This window comes from Podarcis raffonei, chromosome 2, assembly GCF_027172205.1.
Source record: "Podarcis raffonei isolate rPodRaf1 chromosome 2, rPodRaf1.pri, whole genome shotgun sequence".
Lineage (NCBI taxonomy): Eukaryota > Metazoa > Chordata > Lepidosauria > Squamata > Lacertidae > Podarcis > Podarcis raffonei.
Window position 1 is genome coordinate 116439777 of NC_070603.1, and position 21965 is coordinate 116461741.

General features: G+C 44.7%; 1 pseudogene; it reads left to right on the forward strand.

Annotated features, from left to right (window-relative positions):
• The window catches only part of LOC128408778 (zinc finger protein 729-like), a 117700-nt pseudogene extending 96317 nt beyond the window's left edge, over positions 1-21383 (forward strand).
• The last annotated feature ends 582 nt before the right edge of the window (positions 21384-21965 follow it).

Here is a 21965-nt window from a genome sequence, read left to right on the forward strand (position 1 = left end):
ATATGAAATGGTACATGTTTTTTTTGTTGTTTGTTTTGTTTTTGTCTTTGTATGTTTATGTATGTTATGTATGAAAAATTCTTGAATAAAAATATTATAAAAAAAAAAACTTATTTTTGTGATGGAGAGAATTCATTTCCACACAAGGTCCAGATCAGGAATTCCACGGAACAACTTTAACAGCAAGTACTTGGAAGGGTACTTCAACAAGTACTTCAACAAGTACTTGAAGGGACCACAGAGCCTAGGGCTTGCCGATCAGAAGGTCGGTGGTTTGAATCCCCGTGACGGAGTGAGCTCCCGTTGCTTGGTCCCTGCTCCTGCCAACCTAGCAGTTCAAAAGCACGTCAAAGTGCAAGTAGATATTTATTTAAGAATATTTATATTTAAGAAGATATTTACCTTCCCGCCGGAGGTACTGCTCCGGCGGGAAGGTAAACAGCGTTTCTGTGCGCTGCTTTGGTTCACCAGAAGTAGCTTAGTCATGCTGGCCACATGACCCGGAAGCTGTACGCCGGCTCCGTCGGCCAGTAAAGCGAGATGAACGCCGCAACCCCAGAGTTGTCTACAATTGGGTCTAATGGTCAGGGGTCCCTTTACCTTTACCTTTACTTGAAGGACCAAACCAAGAATTACAACTATCTCTTCCTCAAAATGGTTCAGCCTCCGCCACCTTTACTGCAGTCAACTGAAGGCAACCAACTGTGCCCTGGGCCCCCCGATCTTTCTCACTGCCAATGAAAACTAATAAATGTGGGAGCCAGGGTGGGAGCCAGAAAGCCCTGGCAAAGGTTTGTAGTGCCACCTGGTGTCTTGCTGACCCAGTGACCAGCATGTCTGTGCCTTATCATGTATTAGAATTGTATTGACCTTAAAAGGAGTTGTGTTTCCTCTGGGCAGTGATGACCCTATAGGGTGTGGGTGGGTTTAAGCTTGGCCAGATGAGGTAACATGAGACACTGGCAAGCAGCCATGCGGCTGGAGAGAACAAAGGGTAATAAAGTGACCGGACTGGAGAGGAGAAGATGTCTGAAAGAGCTGCTCCATCAGTACAAGGAAATAAGCTAGCTCTCTGCGTCTTTATTTTATGCTGAATTAAGCGCCATTTGTAACGGCTGGCCCGACAAGTGGTGCCCCGTGTGAGGCTGAATAAAAGATACGACTGAGGTTTTTAAAAGAGAGCTAAGAAGCAAGATTTGAAGCAAACAGTCTGGGCCAGACTGTGAGAAGATTTTTGATCCAAGCAGTGGATATTCATCGACTTACCTCGTCTGGAAAAGGTTGCAAGCGCTATTCATCTACGGATCCAAGGTTAGTCGATCCCTTAAATATTGATTTTAGAAAAATGGGCAGCTCTTTGACTACTCCCCAACAGAAATTTTTAAAAGACTTAAAATTTCTCCTCTCCTGCAACAAATTGGAAGTTCCTGAGGGAGATTTGATACAGCTCATTCTGGCAATTGATGAACATTGCCCCTGGTTTCCTGCAGAAGGAACTTTGGAATTAAAACATTGGGATGAAATTGGAACACATTTTCATGGGCTTCCCAGCATTGGTGTTCGGAATTTAAATGCATGGTGCAAAGTTCGATATGCTATGGATTCTTTATCACCAAAAAATATCTCCATAGCTGCATTGCCAACACAAGCTTCAGCTTCCTTAATTCAACCTGCTGTCCTGCCATGTGTTCCAGCCCTTGCTTTGCCTGCTGCAGCCCCAGATCCCAAACCTCCAGACTGCAGTTCCTCACCAGAAGACCCAATCCTGCAAAAATACCGTGGTCTGGCTGGAAATGATCCTGCTCTTTCAGCAGCAGCAAAAGCAGCTACCCCTTTGCAACGTGCAGTATTTGCCTGTAACTTAACTCAGGATACTATGGCATTCCCTGTTATTGTGCCACCTGCTGGTGATCCAGCAGAAACCACATTAGCCCAGCTTTTGGCTCCAGATGAAATCAAGCCTTTGGCACGTACAGTTTTACCCCCATCAGCTGGTGTATTATTTGCTCACGAATGGGAAATTGCCTGTGGTGTTTATGCTCCTGCTTTACTGCAACAAATCAGAGGAAATAATCCTAACTCTACCCTCGCAGATGTGATGGATGCTATGATGGGGCGTGAGCCCTATGCTCAGGCTTCAGTACAAGCCACACTGCTGCAGATCTTATTGAGGGATACAGCTCTTGCTGCTAAACAAGCAATGAGAAAAATCCCAGAACCTAGAGAATCATATCCTTCCTTTATGGACAGGCTGATTACAGCAGTGAGTAGCCAAATTGAAAATCCTGAAGCCAAACAAATAATTATCAAACAATTGGCCTTTGAAAATGCCACTGAGGATTGTAAGGTTGCGTTGCGCCCGATAATACACCTTCCTGCCATTGATGCAGCTACGATGCTACGCATTTGCCAGTCTGTTGGTACAGCCACCCACAAGGCTCAATTGCTGGCAGCAGCGAAAGATAAAAACCAACCTGTAGCTATCAATACAGCGTTTCCAGCATGGCAAACCAAGATCACTGATACCTCAGTGTGGGTAGAACAGTGGCCTCCACCAAAAGAAAAAACCGCAGCAATGGCACCATCTCGTTTCTGAACAGCTTATTTCTGAACAATTGACTTTGGCCACATTGAAACATTTCTATCCCACTGGATCCAGCAGAAAGGAACAGTTTGCTTTTACATTGCCAGTATATAACAAATTGCAATCCACCCAGCGATATCAGTGGATTGTTCTGCCACAACAGCATGCGGAACTCCCCTACACTTTGCCAAAATTTTGTGAATGAAGCATTGAAACCTTTCCGCATGCGCCACCTAGAGGTGCTGAACACAAGCTGCATCTGGCAGTATTTGCTACACCATTGTTGCCAACAGGAAATTTATATGCTCAGATGGACAAGAAGAAGACTATCTGCATTATAGAATGGTTACATTTACCTCATACCCCTTTGAAGAACATTTATTCCGCAAATGAATCCACATCAGACAATTGTTATCAAAGGACGTTCACGTGCAATAACTTTGAGCAGTTTTGATGTTGCATCAATTTATATGCCATTTTCACAGACTGAACAGCAGCATTTATTGATCACAAATGCTGCCATGCAAATTGTTTTGGCTGATTTTATAGGTCATCATTTTTAATCCTCTAAAGGATGATCGTTTGACATTTCTGACACAAGTCACTTATGTTTTGACAAACCCTTTATCTCTCACACCTCTCCCCTCTGCACTAACCCTTCTCACGGATGGAACAAAAAAGAGGGGGGGTGACATGGGAAGAGGGAGGAAAATAGAAAAAGTTATTTACCTCTCCACAGTCTTCTGCCCAGCCAGCTGCACTAGCGGCTGTGATTCTTGCCTTTCAATCCTTTCCTACTCATTCTTTCAATCTTATTGTGGATACTCAGTATGTATATCGCTTTTTGCTATTTTACCAATATCTTATATAACTCCTTCCTTGGATTCTGACTTGTTTTCCTTGTTTCTTGCCCTGCAAGCCTTACTTCAGCACACTATCCGCTGTTTCTAAGTCATGGGTAAACCTACGCGTATCAAAACTGATAATGGTCCAGCGTATATTTCTAAAACATTTTCAGAATTTTGTATGTTGTGGAATGTGAAATTAACTCATGGTATACACTTTAACTCCATAGGGCAAGCGATAGTGGAAAGAGCGCACCTGATGTTCAAAACACTATTGCTAAAACTGCTTGGCGGCCGAAGCATTCGAACAGCACTCATCCCTTCAGCTGTTCACCAAGTTATTTTTGTGCTTAACATTCTCTTATATCCACATACTAGGACCCATACTTCCCCGGAATTGCATTTTAGGAAGGAGGAGGCACTGCCCCACCCCTTGGTGGTGTACAGACGCTTGCCTGATCCCGCATGGCATGGACCTGTCCCGCTGATCACGTGGGGACGAGGGTACACGGCAGTGGATGTCGAGGACAAGCCTTTATGGGTTCTAGCTCGATGCGTGCAGCCATGGCAAGTCCCTTCAACTGCGGAAGTGCTTCCTAACCATTTCCTTGCCATCCCTTGCTGCACCGTTATACAAGGAAGAGAAGCAGACGACACAGTCCAGTGAAACCACCATATTTCACCTTATCGGCTGGCAAGCAGCAGTTGCCTGAATCCTACACTGGCTGGCAGTATTCACGGCTCAGCCACTCTCGAACTATAAGAACAGTGTTGTTGAATAAGACTTTTACGGGTGAAAATTATCATAAGATATGGAGGAATAATATTTTTGTACAAGATATGATTACGTTTACTAGTTTATTGCATGCTTCTAAATGTTGGGTATGTATGCCTGCCCCCAGTTATTTTCAAATTAAAAAGAGGGAAAGAATCATGGGGCATATATCCAAACTGTCAATATACATTGAAATTCATGTTTAATAGCTCTTGTTCTCTTACAGGAACATACAGTGACCAATCTCAGTGCTATAGAAACGATACCAGTGCATGGCTAATAAACTAGAAAAGAAGCCTACCATGCAGCATGGAATCAGAATTCTTATATTCTTAGCTTCCAGATGGAAGTTGGCTTCGACATTTATTGATTATAGTGATTATTATAGTAGTTATTTGCATTATTTTGTGTTGCTATATACAATGTATTCATTCTTTTTGTGTTGCTATATACAATGTATTCATTCTTTAATTTCTGTATGTACTGCATGGTTCTCCAGTCCACGGCCCGCTTCCAGTGTCAAAAGAGTCGCTTCTCGCGCTCGACAAAGCCATTGGTACTGATATATATGATTATGCTTAAAATATAAAGAAAGAGGGCATGTGGGAGCCAGGGTGGGAGCCAGAAAGCCCTGGCAAAGGTTTGTAGTGCCACCTGGTGTCTTGCTGACCCAGTGACCAGCATGTCTGTGCCTTATCATGTATTAGAATTGTATTGACCTTAAAAGGAGTTGTGTTTCCTCTGGGCAGTGATGACCCTATAGGGTGTGGGTGGGTTTAAGCTTGGCCAGATGAGGTAACATGAGACACTGGCAAGCAGCCATGCGGCTGGAGAGAACAAAGGGTAATAAAGTGACCGGACTGGAGAGGAGAAGATGTCTGAAAGAGCTGCCCCTCAGTCCAAGGAAATAAGCTAGCTCTCTGCGTCTTTATTTTATGCTGAATTAAGCGCCATTTGTAACGGCTGGCCCGACAAATAAATGAATAGGAAGAGAAGCTACCCATGTCACACTGACACAAACACCTTGCATATGAACTTCGTAAAATAATGAAAGTGTACTACCCCTCCCCCCCCCGCTCGCTCTCCCCACCTCTCAATTCCCCAGCCTTACACTGTATACAACATTAAAGTCTGTCTGTCTCTGAATTTTTATGATATCCAAAGTAACAGAGTAGCTTATAGTTAGGAAGCCAAATAGCTATTCTAGGTGATAGTTCCTTTTTACAGACTATACAGTGGCCAGACTCTTGCTATTCAAAAGAACATTACTTTCATAATCATATAACTGAGAAGAATAGAAGAGGAGTCTGTAACCTGAAGTGTATGTAACCCGAGGTACCACTGTACAATCTTCTGCTTATTCAAACACGGGCACGTTCTCCCTTGAATTCTCTTATAGTTTGTTATGAAACATTTTTCTTTCACATCAGCAGTATTGTCTCTGTTTCTGCACAGGTTTCTGCTTATTAACATTTAGTGGCCGCCGGGACCACATAACACCGGTCCTGAGAGATCTGCATTGGCTCCCAGTACGTTTCCGAGCACACTTCAAAGTGTTGGTGCTGACATTTAAAGCCTTAAACGGCCTCAGTCCTGTATACCTGAAGGAGCATCTCCACCCCCATCGTTCAGCCCGGACACTGAGATCCAGCGCCGAGGGCCTTCTGGTGGTTCCCTCATTGCGAGAAGTGAGGTTACAGGGAACCAGACAGGGGGCCTTCTCTGTAGTGGCGCCCACCCTGTGAAACACCCTCCCTTCAGATGTGAAGGAAATAAGCAGCTATTCTATGTTTAAAAGACATCTGAAGGCAGCCCTGTTTAGGGAAGTTTTTAATATTTAATGCAGTACTGTTTTTAACACTTGATTGGAAGCTGCCCAGAGTGGCTGGGGAAACTCAGCCAGATGGGCGGGGTATAAATAATAAATTATTATTATTATATAGTGATCTTCCTCTGTTTCACTTCAGACAGATCACACTGACACACTACAGTTACAGTTGCTCCAAGATAATTCAGTGGGGCCTCTTCTCAGTTCATTCTCTTCTGGATCAGTGCCTTAATCCTTTGTAGATTCTGTATATCACAGAATAACCATTGAGGTGTCCCCAGATGTTGTTGTCCACTTCCCATCCGCTTCAGCCAGCAGGGCAGACAGTCAAGGATGATAGAAACTCTAATCTGGACCTCACCACCTGGACTCTGCTGCCCTATATCCTTCCCATTGAAACAACCGTGAAAATAAATTTTGGGCACTATAGATTTATCCTGGTCTGGTGCATGCAATGTCTTTTGTTTTGCAGCTGTGTGATTTGTGCTCATATTGTATTGTGGTGGCCATTGGCTATAAACAATAAAATTTATAGATACAGTAGATTGAACTGCAAAAATAAGTAATAAAATAATAAAATGATTTTTATATTTTTTGGTCCTCACTCCCAAATGGTGTGTGTGTTTTGGGTTAGATTGGGGGTGGGGTGGGGGTGGAGAAGTATGAAGGCCAAAACCGCTCCCCTTCTCTGCTAAATGGATGCAGGAGACCAGAGGCAGCGAATGATAAAGCAGGGAAAGACAAACCCTCCAAGTGCCACTATTTCCCAGGAATGTCCCTGATTTAGAGATGCCATCCTGGTTTCTGATTTGATCCCAGAATGTCCCGCTTTTCCTTAGGGTCTCCCTATTTTCATTGAAGAAATGCTGGAGGGAATGGAGTTATCCGACCCCCGGGGCCTCTGAGAAGACAATCCTGTAGAGGGACGTTTGAAAATGTTTAATGTTTTATTATGTTTTTTATATATGTTGGAAACTTCCCAGAGTGGCTGGGGCAATGTAATAAGATGTGCGGTATATAAATAGGAAAATTATATTTATGGAATGGGATGTTCCTATTTTCATCAGAGACATGTTGGAGGGTTTGGAAAGGTCGGTTGCTGGAGCTAAGTGATTGCATGATCCCAACCAGCAGAGCTGGGAACTGGACTGCCTCCTCCAGCTACCCATTCGGGCTGCAGGCATAGCTGTCAATCTTCCCTTTTTTTGCGGGAAATTCCCTTATTCCAGCGCCATTTCCCGCTGCTATCCCGGATTGTTAGATATCCTGTAGACTGTCCCCGGGGCAGGTGAGGCTGCTGATCCCTTATTTTCAAATCTGAAAATTGACAGCTATGGCTGCAGGGTGGCATCGTCCCAGCTTTCTGAAAATATTTGCTGATAAGGAAACCAGTGACTGCACATCAGATCACAAGGAGACTTATTTGTGCAACATTCTGGATATCCGAGAAGATGCCAGGTAGATTCCAATGATACAATAATTTTTGAGGGACAGCGCAAGGGGGCGCATCCAGCCTCGCAGCCTCCCAGGGCCCAACCCACAGCCAGCGAGCTCCGATGCTCGGAGAGGCAGGAAACGGGGCCAGCCAGGGGGACTCGAGAGCGGCTGCACTTTCCTGTCCCCCGCCGAGGAGAGCGGAGGAGCAGCGGCCCGTGGCCTGGCGAGTTTCCCCGGAGAGGAGCCGGATTCCGGTGCAGGGACGGAGCGAGGAGTCCGAGGTGCAGGAGGCGGGGGGGGGCAGGAGGGGGAGGAGAGCACGTGCGCCTGGCAGGATCAGGCCCCGAGTGGAGTCAGAGGCTGCAGGGCGCCCCCCAACCGGGCAGGAAGGGGAAGGGGCGCAGCTCAGGGGCAGGGCATCTGCAGGATGGCACAGGGGCAAACATCTCTGGCTCAGGCTGGCACGGACCCTGCCGGAGACCCTGGGGAGCTGCTCCCTTCAGTCCTGAGCTCAAGGGGCAGAATGAGGGGTCCAAGGCAGCTGCTGCTTCGCGGTGGACGATGCATATAGTCGCTCACGGATCAGCGGCCTACCTGGGGCTTTTGCCGCCCCTCTCCCTGTCCCTCATCAGGGAGCCCAGCCCATTTCGACGGTCCTCCCCACGGCGGAGAGTGAAGGGGAGGCGGGGGGGGGGAGAGGAAGAGCAGTGCAGCAGGGAGGTGCCCCTCTCACTCTGCAGCCCCCCTGACACCCTTTGCAGGCCACTACTCCTGCCCCCCCTTCCTCTGCCAGTGCCATTGATAAACCTATCGCCTTCCTTCGTAAATTGGTCTGATCGCCTTTGATAGCCACCACCATCGCATCTTGTGGCAATAATGTCCATCAGATTCATTTAGCAAGGAAATGGTTTCTTTTGCCTGCCCCAAATCAAGGTACACTGTGCCTACACATGGAGGCTCTGTTGTTCTGTCACGGCTAATAAAACAGCTAATAGATCTTTTCCCCGGAGAACGCATCTGATCTTTCCCCAATCTATCAAAGCTAGTGACCTCTTGTGTCTGCGTGTGAATAAGTGAGACAGGCTTAAACCTGTCTCATTAATTGTTTTATTTCCACCTTCCTCAGTAATACAGCAGAGTTTTCAGATGAAGGCTGAGGTTTGAAGTGGATGACAGTTTTGAGAATGCAGAGGAAAGGAGGATTCTTCAGAAGTGTGGCATATGGAAATGAATTAATGATAATAAAAACATTGAAGACAGTATTGTAAAAGACTGAGGAAGGCGAAATTGAAAATAGCTATTCATGTTCAGATTATTACTCCTTTCATTTCAATTCATTTCACTCAACCCCAGTGCTGGGGTGGAGGAGAAATAAGAGCACAAGAAGACCCTTCTGAATTAGCAATGAGATCTGTGGAAAAAAGACCCTTCAGATTGGTCTTTAGAAATCCTCTTTAAAGAGCAGCCAGAGGGATCATTTATTTCCAGAGCAGGGCTTTTACCCCATTTCAGCACTGTCCTGGTTTGTGCTGAAATTGGAGTTGAAAAGATCTCTCTAAGGGCCCCTTAGGCATCTTTCTCTGCAGGACAGACAGAGATCTTCATCCTAGAAGATCAGGAGATGGAAACGGCAGGGACTAGCAGGACACACCCTGAGGCTTGGCTAGCTGTATGCAGCCAGTGGACTGCAAGTTAGAGTGTCTTCAGTCAAGAGAGTTTATGACCAACAAATTTAAAATATTTTGGAGTGAGTTCTTTGATTTTGTTGGTCAATATTCCTTTTGTCCGTTTGTTTCTTAGACTGTGCAGATACCATACATTTAAATCACGTGGCTTCCCCCAGAGAACCACAGGACCTGTAGTTTATTGCTAGAGTTCTCAACACCCCTAACAAACTGCAGCTGGCAGGATTTCTTGGGTGAAGCCATGTACTTTAAATGTCAGGTGGGTCTGTTGTAGCCTTAATCATATACAAAGATCTGTTGCTGCCTTTCCACCATGCTAGAAGTTGCAGCCAGGATCAGCATTCCCTGTCCACTGAACATGCTCAGTCCTCTCAATGGGTTGTTTTTGGATTCCCCCCTCTCTGCCTTGGTTCCCCCACCCCCAAATATTATTTGTACTTCCATAAACCTTGATGTTTCTTTGGATAACTTCCCCTTGTCCCTGGGTGGAGCCGTTTAGGTGACATAATGATTGTCATTCACAGCCTGAACATCAGAAATAGAAAGAGTAATAATATATTTCAAAAATTGGCTAATCGTTAAAAAATGGGCTTTTGTTTTTATTCTTGGGTTTTATTTTACTTTGTGTTTATTTCTTTTCCAACAGGGTGGCATAAAAATGGAAGAGCAGGGACCCAGGAGACTCATTCAAAGGGAGAGACTGGAGTGCAAAGGAAGGAAATCTCCTGCCGGCCAAGTTGGGACCATCAGGGATCTTCTGCCTCGGGCAGATTTATGTCAAATTAAGCAGGAGGCAGAGGAGGGGCAGCCGCAGCAGCACAGGGAGGCCCAGAAGCAGGATTTCCTGAAGACGATGCAGCCCCCTCGTTCAGGGTGGGAAAGCCCACAGGCTCACAGTCCTCCCCACTCCGGGGATGGTGTCCTCTCCTTCAGGGGAGCTGCAGATGCCAGTCGGTGGCCCAGTGGGAGAGCAGGGGGGACAGACCAGACCCTGCTCCCAGACACTGAGGGGCTTCTGGGAAAGGTAAGTGCCCTCCTCTCACCTGGGTTTCCAGCACCTGGAGGTCACAGGTCCAGTGCCTCTAGACATGGAGGTTCTGTTTAGCTTTGGTGGTGAATATTCCTCCTTCCTGCACTTTCTCTATAATCCACTTTAAAAAGGCTTGCTAGACCAAACTTTCTTATACATGGGAGGTTTGTGATCATATCTCCTGATGTTCTTACTTTACTTAAACAGCTGCAAGTGACTCTGAATTTTATCAGAGCAGAAGCTACGTCAGAAGAGGTGATCTTCCACCAATCCTCGTTTTCCTCCTCTAAATTGCCTTCATTTCCAAAATGCTCTTTTCTCCCCACTGAGGTAAAAATCTCTTGGCACGTCTTGCAGCCTCAGCGATCCCATGTGTACTTGCATTAAATAACACTGGCCTATTTTGCAAGGTTGTTGCAAGATTTATTAGGATAATGGCCAGGTTCAGGTGACTGAATCACAGCCTGAAAATCTGGGTTAAAAATAGGAACAGTTTTTAATGCATTGCTGCAGCAAAGTTACGATAAAACCTAAGTTGACCCAAGATTAAAACCAAAAACTCTAGCCGCCACCGCAGTCTCCTGGCCCCCACAACCAGAATTCATCACTCCAGGAAGGACCCCCACCCAACCTTTAGTGAGAGAGGGGAAAGAGAGACGGACTCTGCATGGGTAGTTGCACAAATTTACCAGGTGTGGTCCTGCACTGGCAGCAAGGCAAACGGGGAGCTGGGAATGTGCTTGTCCCATTTCTCCCTGCATCTGCCTCATGACCTAATTGTCCCAGCTTACCTCATGATTGGGCCGGCCCTGATGGTGAACTGTGATGAAACCAGGCAATCTCTTATGAGCCATAGCTAACAAACTTTCCATTTTGCCCAAACCAGGAAACTGCAGCTGCCAGCTTTGGAATAAGCTGGGATATTAAGCTAACTTCAAACTCTGCTTGGTCAAAACAGGAAACTCTGGTTGATCAGTGGCTTCATGGTTTGACTGTTCCCACTGATAGCAGTAAAAATAGGAAGCCCTGTTGCATTCAAAGGGGTTGTTTGGACAGAGTCTGTGATCAGCATGCCAATCAGGACAGGCTTAAAAACTAAAGGGACCCCTGACCATTACCGTATTTTTCCCTCTATAACACGCAGATTTTTTCTCCTAAAAAGGAAGGGGAAATGTCTGTGCGTGTTATTGAGCGAATGTGTGGTCCCTGGAGCCGAAAAATCAGGCAAAAATCAAATCGCACTTCACGGAGAAGGGAAATCTGAAAAGAGGAAGTGGCTGCTTTCCTGCATTCTGCCTCAGGGTCTTACTGCCCACCCTCCTCTGTTTCCTTGCTGTGTTTGCTGAAACGGAACAAAGAGCAGGGAAAGCCCCTCCCCTCCAGGCAAGCAGAGAGGAAAGCAGACTGTGTTCCTTCTATTTCCTCTCTGTGCTCCGGTGCTGCTGGGGGAGAGGGAGAGAGAGAGAGGGTGGGAGAGAGAGAGAGAGAGAGAGAGAGAGAGAGAGAGAGAAATGGCTGGGGTGGGGGGAAACGTTTGCCTTTCTTTTCTCCCTCCCGTTAAATCCCTCTCCTGCATTCTTAGCCAGCTGCTTCTCTGCACACCACCTCATGTCCCTTCTTTGTTTTTCCTTCGCTCCCCATTTAAAATGTGGTTACAAAGCATAGATCCACATGGATCCTCAGGATCTTTGCATTGGGTCACCCCAAATTCACCATCAGATCACATAGCATGTCCATGGCTACAGCCTGCACCAAAAAAATCACGCACCCACTGTTGCCTGGGGCTGCAATGGTGCAAAAATGTGGTTACAAAGCATGGATCCACAGGGATCCTCAGGATCTTTGCATTCGGTCACCCCAAATTCACCATCAGATCACATAGCATGTCCATGGCTACAGCCTGCACCAGAAAAATCACGCACCCACTGTTGCCTGGGGCTGCAATGGTGCAAAAACGTGGTTACAAAGCATGGATCCACAGGAATTCTCAGGATTTTTGCATTGGGTCACCCCAAATTCACCATCAGATCACATGTCTGTGGCCACAGCATGAAGCACAAAAATGATACATCCACTGTTTCATTCAGAATGTTTTTTCCCTTGTTTTCCTCCTCTAAAAACGATATGCGTGTTATGGTCAGGTGCGTGTTATAGAGCGAAAAATACGGTAGGTCCAGTCGTGGCCGACTCTGGGCTTGCTGCGCTCATCTCGCTTTACTGGCCGAGGGTGCCGGTGTACACCTTCCAGGTCATGTGGCCAGCATGACTAAGCCGCTTCTTGCGAACCAGAGCAGTGCACGGAAACGCTGCCTACCTTCCTGCCGGAGCGGTACCTATTTATCTACTTGCACTTTGATGTGCTTTCCAACTGCTAGGTTGGCAGGAGCAGGGACCGAGCAACGGGAGCTCACCCCGTCGCAGGGATGCAAACCGCCGACCGTCTGAGCAAGTCCTAGGCTCTGTGGTTTAACCCACAGTGCCACCCATGTCCCAGGACAGGCTTAGGAAGCTATTATTATTATTATTATTATTATTATTATTATTATTATTATTATTACTATTATTATTATTATTATTATTATTATTATTATTATTATTACTTTCATCCTGCCTATCTGACTGGGTTGCCTCTGCCCATCTGGGTAGCTTCCAACAATATATAAACACGCAAAAATTTCCCTGTAAAAGGCTGCCTTCGGAAGTCTTCCATTTTGTAGAAATGGCCTTCGGTTTTAAAGAATTGCCCTCTTTAAGGAATCACGGGGCGTAAACATGTATGTTGTCCTCTACGTCCAAACACACACAGACACACCCATAGTAGGAGCAAGCAGTGCTTTAAAGTGCTTATCTTGCAAACTTGCCATCTAAGTTGTTTACTCCTGACCAAAGCTCCTGTTTCCCAAAAGGACAGGAGGGGGAGCAGAGGAGGAAACGGATGGGTTTGAAGGCTCTTTCCACCAGCCGCCTCTCTCCCCTAAGGAACAAGAGCAAAGGGTGTTTGCAGGGCAGAAGGACAGAGGAGGAGGCAGCGAGGGCAGAGGGAGCAGTGGGCGGATCCACTGCCTCTCCTAGGGGGTCCAGATGCAAGCAAGGGGCTTCCTTCTTCTCCATGCAAGGGCCACCCATGTATTCAGAGCAGTCCTTTAAAGATTAACTCTTAAGTTCCAAGGGATCTCCGCTCAGTCCACTAATGTGCATACCATGCCAGCCTTAGGAAGGGAGGTGGGACAGGCAGGTGAAAGGAATTGCCAAAGGTGTTTGAAAATGTGTGGGGTCCCTTGGGAAGGGGGTGCCCAATTGGGGCTTCTCCAGGGGCAGCAGAATGTCTTGGGCAGGAGAATCCCTGCAGGGGCTCTGAGACTCCCTTGGCTTCTTCTTCTTCCCTCCCTCCCAGGAAGCTGCAACTTGCTCTGGATTCTGCGCTCCTCAGGAAGCTGAACCTGCAAACCTAGCTGAGACTGAACCTGCAACCCTGGCCAGGATGGAAGGAGGAAGATGGACAGGTGACCTGGTCAGGCTGTCTCCCGCATCCCTCCCCACAACCTCTGAGCATTCCCTCCCAGGACCCTTGGAGAAATCTGGTGAGTTCCAGGGGAGAGGAGATGGGGACAGGGATAGATGGATGGTGGAGGGAGAAAGAGGAAAAGATGGAGAGGAGACAAATGGAAGGAAGTTCCTGACAGGAAGAAGGAAGGGGTGAGGCCTTCTCCAAAGCAGCTCTTTGTTTCTTGAATCCCTTTCATAAAGTAGTGGGGGCAGATTTTCTTCCTCCAGGCTTTGAAATCTTAGATATTATTTCCACGGCAGGAATAATTGATGATAATGATATTGCACACCAATCCTAAAAAATGGGTGAAGGGGAACAGAAATGCTTCACATAATTATGTTGGAGGGGGATTTCCAGCCGGTGGCAGAGGACAGAGTGACTCCAGGAGACATAGGTATAAAAACCCAAACTAAAACAAAGACTTTATTACTAAGCAAATAAACACAAACTCTGGTGGGTGTTATTCCTGCAGGCAGGCTACAAAACACAGCTTTTTTCCTTTATAGCAACGGTCACCTGCAGCCAATTAATCTCAGAAACTCCTTAAAGGTATACACACATGCTTCTGTGCCGAATGTCCCCTAACACCCCCTCTCATTCAAACAGAAACAATAGTATTTTAAACAGAACAGAACATATTTACACGTCACGCACAGCAATTCCCAATTTTGTCTTTTTGACTCAACAAAAACCTTCCATCGTTTGTTCTTTGAATTTCTAAACCGAGATAATTTTTTACTGGACCCAAATCTCTTACTTTAAATTCATTTCTTAGTTGTTCTGCAAACTTTTCCACTTGCTTGTCACTTTTTGTAGAGTAAAGCAAATCATCAACATAAGACAAACATAATTCTTGTTTATCACCCTTTCCTTTAGTGTACAAGCAGTTATCAGCTAAGCTTCTTTTAAAGCCTAGATTTTTTAAAGCATTATCAAGACACTCATTCCAATTTCTAGCTGACTGTTTGAGCCCATAAATTGCTTTGTTCAGCCTATATACAGAATTCTGTTCTCCTGCCTCAAAACCTGGCGCTTGATTCATAAAAATTTCTTCTTGCAGATTTGCGTTAAGATTAGCTGTTTCAATATCAAAATGATTTACCTTAAACCCACGTTGTCCTGCAAGAGCTAGCAATAAGCACACACTTTCACTCCTTGCAGTAGGAGAAAAGGTTTCATCAAAGCTTTCACCTTTTCTTTGAGTAAAGCCTCGTGCTACCAGCCTGGCTTTATACTTAACACCACCGTCTGCCAAAAGTTTTATTTTATACACCCATCTACAGCCCACTGCCTTTTTTCCTTCTGGCAATGGCTCTATGGTAAACACATTGTGTTCTGCTAAAGATTTCATTTCTGCTTTCATTGCATTTTTCCACCTTACTATTTCCTGGTGTGGTAACTTTAAAACTTCCTCATAATCACGAGGTTCTTTTTTCACATCAACAGTTTTAACTTCTTGTATAGTAAACCTTTCTGGCGGTACCCCCTTATTGCTTCTTTGTGATCTTCTAACTTGAACACTCTCCCCCTCTGAACTATCTTCCCCTTCTGATTCATCCTGCTCAGGAGAAATTGGTTCAGCTTTAGGAGATTGTGTACTGGGATCCTCATCCCCTGAATCCTCATCACTATCACTTTTAGAACTTTCTTTAATTTGTGGCTTTTCTTCCTCAGATTTCACAAATTTATCTGTATCATCAGAAGATAAAACAACTTCTGAATTTCCATGTAAATGAACCCAACCATCTTGCTCACAAAACTCTGCCTGTCTTGATATTACAACTCTGCCATGCCCTAGTGCAAAACGATACCCCTTTGACCAACTTTGATAGCCAACAAACCTAAGTCTCTTTGCCTTGGGTTCTCCTTTCCTTCTCTGTCCTTTTGGAATGTGAACCCAAGCCCAGCAACCAAAAGTTTTTAACATTGTCCAAAAAGGGTTTTTTTCCATAAAGCAAAAAATGAGGGGTGTTGTTTATGGTAGAATGAAACAATCTGTTCTGTATGTAGTTAGCACACAGAATTCCTTCCCCCCAATACTTCCTGGATAAGCCAGAATCACATAGCATAGAATCTAGCATTGTTTGTAAAGACCTTATCTTGCGTTCTGCAACTGAATTTTCTTCAGGCGAAAAAGGACACGATTTACGGTGACTAATACCATGCTTTTTCAACCAGACCTGGAGGGCTTCAGACATGAACTCGCCTCCACGATCACTCTGCAACTGGGTAACTTTGTAGGGAAACTGCCTTTCTATAGAGTTGACCCAATTCTTAATCAGTTGACCAGTTTCACTTTTGTGTTTTAGCAAGTATACCCAAGTATATCGGCTATAATCATCCACAAGAACCCAAAAAAAAACTTTGCTCCTCCTTCAGACTCTGCAAATGGCCCACAAAGGTCTGAATGTACTAAAGCAAATGGCCTCTTGCTAATTCTAGTACTTTCAGGATAAGACCCTCGCTTACTTTTAGACTCCTTGCAGGTATTGCAGTCTAGAAAAACTGAACATTTTTTCATTTTAACTTCCTTGCTTAATTCTGGCATTTTTGCAATACTGCAGAAATTGGCATGCCCCAAACGACGATGCCACAGATGCTGGCACTCATCATGCAAGGCTCTATTACAGGCTTTAACACATGCCCCAGACTCGCTCACTAGCTGGTATTTCAAAACAAACAAACCATTTTGTAGTGACACTGTAACCACTTTTCCAGCTTTCTCTATTTTACAGCCTGAACCAGAAAAGGTTACTTTAAATCCCTGCTTAACAAGACTTGTAACTGAAAGCAAATTATTTTCTAAACTTGGTACACATAAAACATTGGTAAACTTGGCACTTAAACAGTTGATATTCACACTACCCTTTCCAGCTGACTCATGCACTGTTCCATCAGCTAGTACTACATTTACAGATTTACAAGGCTGCTTTTCTACAAGGGTTTGTGCAGACTTAACAAAAATGTTTGTCGCTGCCGAGTCTAAAATCCAGTCTTGTCCAACGTCATGACTGGTGCCTTGAACTGCTGCAGAAACATACTGGACTTGACTCTTCCTGTCTCCTTGCTTCCCAGCAAACGCAGGCCGCCCTTTTCTTGTGTTTTCTCCCACAGACACAGTGCACTGACGTACTAAATGCTTGGTTGACCCACAACGATAGCATCTTCTGACTGTGAAAGCTGCTTCCTCTCTGTGGTCTACAACCTCTTTAGGTTGCTGCTCCTCATCAGTTGCATATCTTTTACTGGATTGCCTCCCATTTCTGGAGTTATGGTGAGGGGTTGTGGCCTTCCTCTCATGGCGTCTTTCCTCCTTATCAAGCAAACGCCCAGTTAAGAAATGCATTGTTAATTGGCTTTCTGGGATTGCCTCCAGAGTCATCACTAAATTGTCCCATGACTCAGGAAGCGAAGACAGCACAATATAAACCTTTCTCTGTTCAGAAAAATGTTCCCCAAGTTCATTTAACTGTGAAAATACATCACGCATTCTTTGAAGGTGTGTTGAAACACATTCACCCTCACTTAGTCTGGCTCGGTACAGAGCTCTCATTAGGGTAATCCTGCTGCCAGCAGTGTCTCTAATATGTATTGCTCTCAGTGCTTGCCAAATCTCACTTGCTGTTTCAAGGTCTCGTACGTGAGATAACTGAGACTTCTCTAAACTCAAAATTAAATTGGCATAGGCTTTGTCCTCCAGCCTTTGGTCTGCTTCATCTACTTCTTCATCCTCCTCTTTTGCAGGAGGGTTAACAATAACAGTCCAACATTGTTCTTTCTTTAAAAACGCCTGCATCTGTAAACTCCATGACATATAATTAGACTCTCCCAGTTCTCTACTGGAAAATAGGAAGCTCCCCCTTGAGCTCCACGCTCTGTCTCTGCCCACTCAGGACTGGGGACTGGGCCCATAACCTGTTGGAGGGGGATTTCCAGCCGGTGGCAGAGGACAGAGTGACTCCAGGAGACATAGGTATAAAAACCCAAACTAAAACGAAGACTTTATTACTAAGCAAATAAACACAAACTCTGGTGGGTGTTATTCCTGCAGGCAGGCTACAAAACTCAGCTTTTTTCCTTTATAGCAACGGTCACCTGCAGCCAATTAATCTCAGAAACTCCTTAAAGGTATACACACGTTTCTGTGCCGAATGTCCCCTAACAAATTATTTATAATTAATGTATTTAAATTGTTTCTATTACTTTTATTTTTTATAGACAGGGTCACAATGATACATTCCACCAGCATCAAAATACAAATGATGCATGCACCTCCCCAGTTTGGTGGGCTTAAGGGACAAAGGACCCGTTATCATGATACACGATTCCTGTGGCTGGAGGCTCTACACTTAGGATTGGGCATATTAAGTCCAAGAGTGTCTGGTATTATAAGCAAAATGTGTAAATCTTACAGACTGGGGTTGTTTGTGAGAGTGAGTGAGTGGGATAATAATTTATAGCGCCCCTGTGTAATGCCTTGGTTCTCCCACACAGACGCGAGACAACTCCAGTAGTAATTATCTCAGGTTTATTGCTCAAACTCACAAATCACTGTGGAGCTCAGTCTTCGGCCTGTTCATCCCAGCTTGCAGTTGCCGATTCCTCCAGCAAAGAAGCCCCCACTTTCGCTTTCTTTTCCCCTCTTCTCGCAGATTCTCTCGAGCCTACGATTATTTGCACAGGCTATTTCTGGGGTCTCTGTGTCAGACCTCAAACTGGAGGTAACGGTCTGTGTCCGCCCCCCCACAGCACCCCCTCTTCCTGCTCTTTGTTCTTTGCTCCTGCTGCAGCTTGGCTGCTCCTCCCCTGCTTCACATTCCAACCGAATCACATCTCTTGCATTCTCAGGCTCTGTCAGCGGAGGCACGAGAGGCTTGAGATTCACGGAGCTGGCACCCTGTAATTTTGTCCGTCCCTAAGCTTTCATGAAGATACTGTGGTACAACCTTGGTGCAAATTTCAAAATAAGTACACAAAGCCAACAAAGAGACTCAGAAGTTTATAGTGGCACCAGCTTTCCTGGTCAAGAGTCCACTTTGTCAGACTGCAGCCCACAAAAGCTTAGGCCATAATACATTTATCAGCTTTTAAGGGCTGCAAAGATGAAAAAACAGAAGCGTAGTTCATTTATGGAATCTATCCTACAGGAGACAGTGATGGCCAGCAACTTGGATAGCTTGAAAAAAAGGATAAGACTGACGTCTCTGCTCTGCCCTCGTGGTTCTAGGCAATAATGCTTCTTAATACTAGTTTCTGGAAAGCACACGAAGGCAGAGAAGACTCTTGTGCTCCAGTCCTGCTTGCCGGTTTCCCACAGGCATCTGGTTGGCCTCTGTGAGAAGAGGATGCTGGACTAGGTGGGCCTTTGCGTGATCCAGAAGGCTCTTCTGAGGTTCCAATATAGTGCAATATTTTTACAGTTACATGTAGCACTTAAGTTTTATTTATTTCACAAGGGAGATACTGTTACTTTAGTCTGAGATCATTTCTTCACTTCAGAAAGTAAAAATAGATGTGTCTAATAAGCCAATTCCACCATAGATCTGTATTATAAAATGATGGTGCTTTATCAAGTGTGAATGGAGTGATCATGTGTTGCTCTTGCCATTATCTCGTATTCATTCCTAAAATTTTGAAACCTAGAGAGGACAGTGGAGAATGGAGACGGTGTTAAAATGAGAGAAGGTGCAGACTGGGATTGACATGTGTGCAGTTCCCTTTTTGTCTTTCTTGAAAGTCTAACAGGATTCTCTTTCCTCCCAGACTCCCAAACAGTTGAGGAGGATGGAAGTCAGAATTCTATGGAGCCACATGTGAATTTATTGGGAAGAAGAAAGAAACTGAGGATACAACAACAAACTCACAAAGGAGAGAAACTATTTGAATGTATGGAATGTGGAAAGGGCTTCAGTGAAAGTGGAAAACTTAGAATGCATCAACGAACTCATACAAGGGAGAAAGGATTTGAATGTTTTGAATGTGGAAAGAGCTTCAATGACAGTCGAACACTTAGAATACACCAACGAACTCACACGGGGGAGAAACCATTTAAATGTATTGAATGTGGAAAGAGCTTCAGTCGATATGGAGTCCTTAGAATACATCAACGAACTCACACTGGGGAGAAACCATTTAAATGTATTGAATGTGGGAAGAGCTTCAGTACAAGTGGAACCCTTAGAATACATCAACAAACTCACACTGGGGAGAAACCATTTAAATGTATTGAATGTGGAAAAAGCTTCAGTAGGAATGGAGCACTTAGAATACACCAACGAACTCACACGGGGGAGAAACCATTTAAATGTATTGAATGTGGAAAGAGCTTCAGTCAATATGTAGTCCTTAGAATACATCAACGAACTCATACTGGGGAGAAACCATTTAAATGTATTGAATGTGGAAAGAGCTTCAGTGAAGGTGGGAAACTTAGAATGCATCAACGAACCCATACTGGGGAGAAACCATTTAAATGTATTGAATGTGGAAAAAGCTTCAGTAAAAGTGGGAAACTTAGAATACATCAACGAACTCACACAGGCGAGAAACCATTCAAATGTATGGAATGTGGAAAGAGCTTCAGTGAAAGTGGAACACTTAGAAGACATCAACGTACTCACACGGGGGAGAAACCATTCAAATGTATGGAATGTGGAAAGAGCTTCAGTGAAAGTGGAACACTTAGAATACATCAACGAACTCACACGGGGGAGAAACCATTTAAATGTATTGAATGTAGAAAGAGCTTCAGTACAAGTGGAACCCTTAGAATACATCAACGAACTCATTTGGGGGAGAAACCATTTGAATGTATTGAATGTGGAAAAAGCTTCAGTGAAAGTTGGAAACTTAGAAGACATCAACGAACTCATACTGGGGAGAAACCATTTAAATGTATGGAATGTGGAAAAAGCTTCAGTAAGAATGGAGCACTTAGAATACATCAACGAACTCACATGAGGAGAAACCATTTAAATGTGTTGAATGTGGAAATAGCTTCAGTAAAAATGAACTCCTTAGAAGACATCAGCTAACTCACACATGATGAAAACTACAAGTGTACTGAATATGGAAAGGGCTTCAGAGGGAGTGGAGACCTTAATATTCATTAGCAAATTCACACTAGGGAAACAATATAAATGTATGGAGTTTTCCACTCAGGGTTCACTACTTACATCAAGAAACTCATAAAGGGGGAAATCAGTTGTAAATGCATGGAATGATGTTTTAGTGTTTGTACTTAAATTTGTATACACACATATATGTATTAAAGTAATGAAGGTCACATATACTAAATGTACAAAATAAGTGGCAACTTGTTGCTAAATAAACAGGGAGAGAGTGTGAATCTGCAATGCTCAAGGTGTGTGTTGAATCTGTTGAGTTTTCAGGTCCGCCTTTCACTGCCAAAATGATGGACTGCCCTTGTCTTGTAGATCAGCATTCCAGGCGCTCTGTACTTGAACTTTGCATAATGTATTGAAGACCTTTTTACTGATAGCATTTTCCAGCTGAATGAAAGGTCCCTGTGTTAAATGTTCATTTGAGATTGCTTTTAAAACTCATCTCCTTTTTTCTGTGTTCTTGTGTACCTGTTTAGAGCTGTTTTTATTAAATATTTTCTGCATTGGCTTTTGACCTGTGGAAGGTGACCAGTGAGGGTGTGGGTTTTTTGTGTTTCTTAGTTCACAGAAATGTTTTAAAGGAATGTGTGAAAGAATTAGGGCTAGGGGAGATGAGTGAAAGGGACTGAGGAGTGGGAGACTGATTTGTTGTGAATGTGGGAGGTGGAGAGGGAGAGAAGAGAAAGGTCCGTTATTTGGTCAGGGCTGTGGCTAAAGGCCTTGGTCCAGCTTTTCTGGGAATTGTAGTCTCAGGATGTCCAACTGTAGTTGGCTGAGGAGGCTCAGAAACTTCTAAGAGGTTCCTCCCAGAACTACAGTTCCCAGAGTTCCTAGGAAGCGAAGATGGCTGTGAAGTCTCTGGACAGGGGTCAGCAACCTAAGGGCCACGGGCTGGTTCTGACCCGAATGGGTTCTGGATCCGTCCCACAGAAGGTCCAGAAATCGCTTCATGGTTCTGATTCATATAGTTTGGGCTGCACCATTTCTCTCTCTCTTTTTCTCTTCCTGATGGCGGCGCCTCCTCCCTCCCTTCTGGCTTCTCCCCCGCACTGCAGAGGAAGGGGGCCAGCCTTTGATTGGTGCCAGCAGCATTGTTTCCCTCTGATTGGT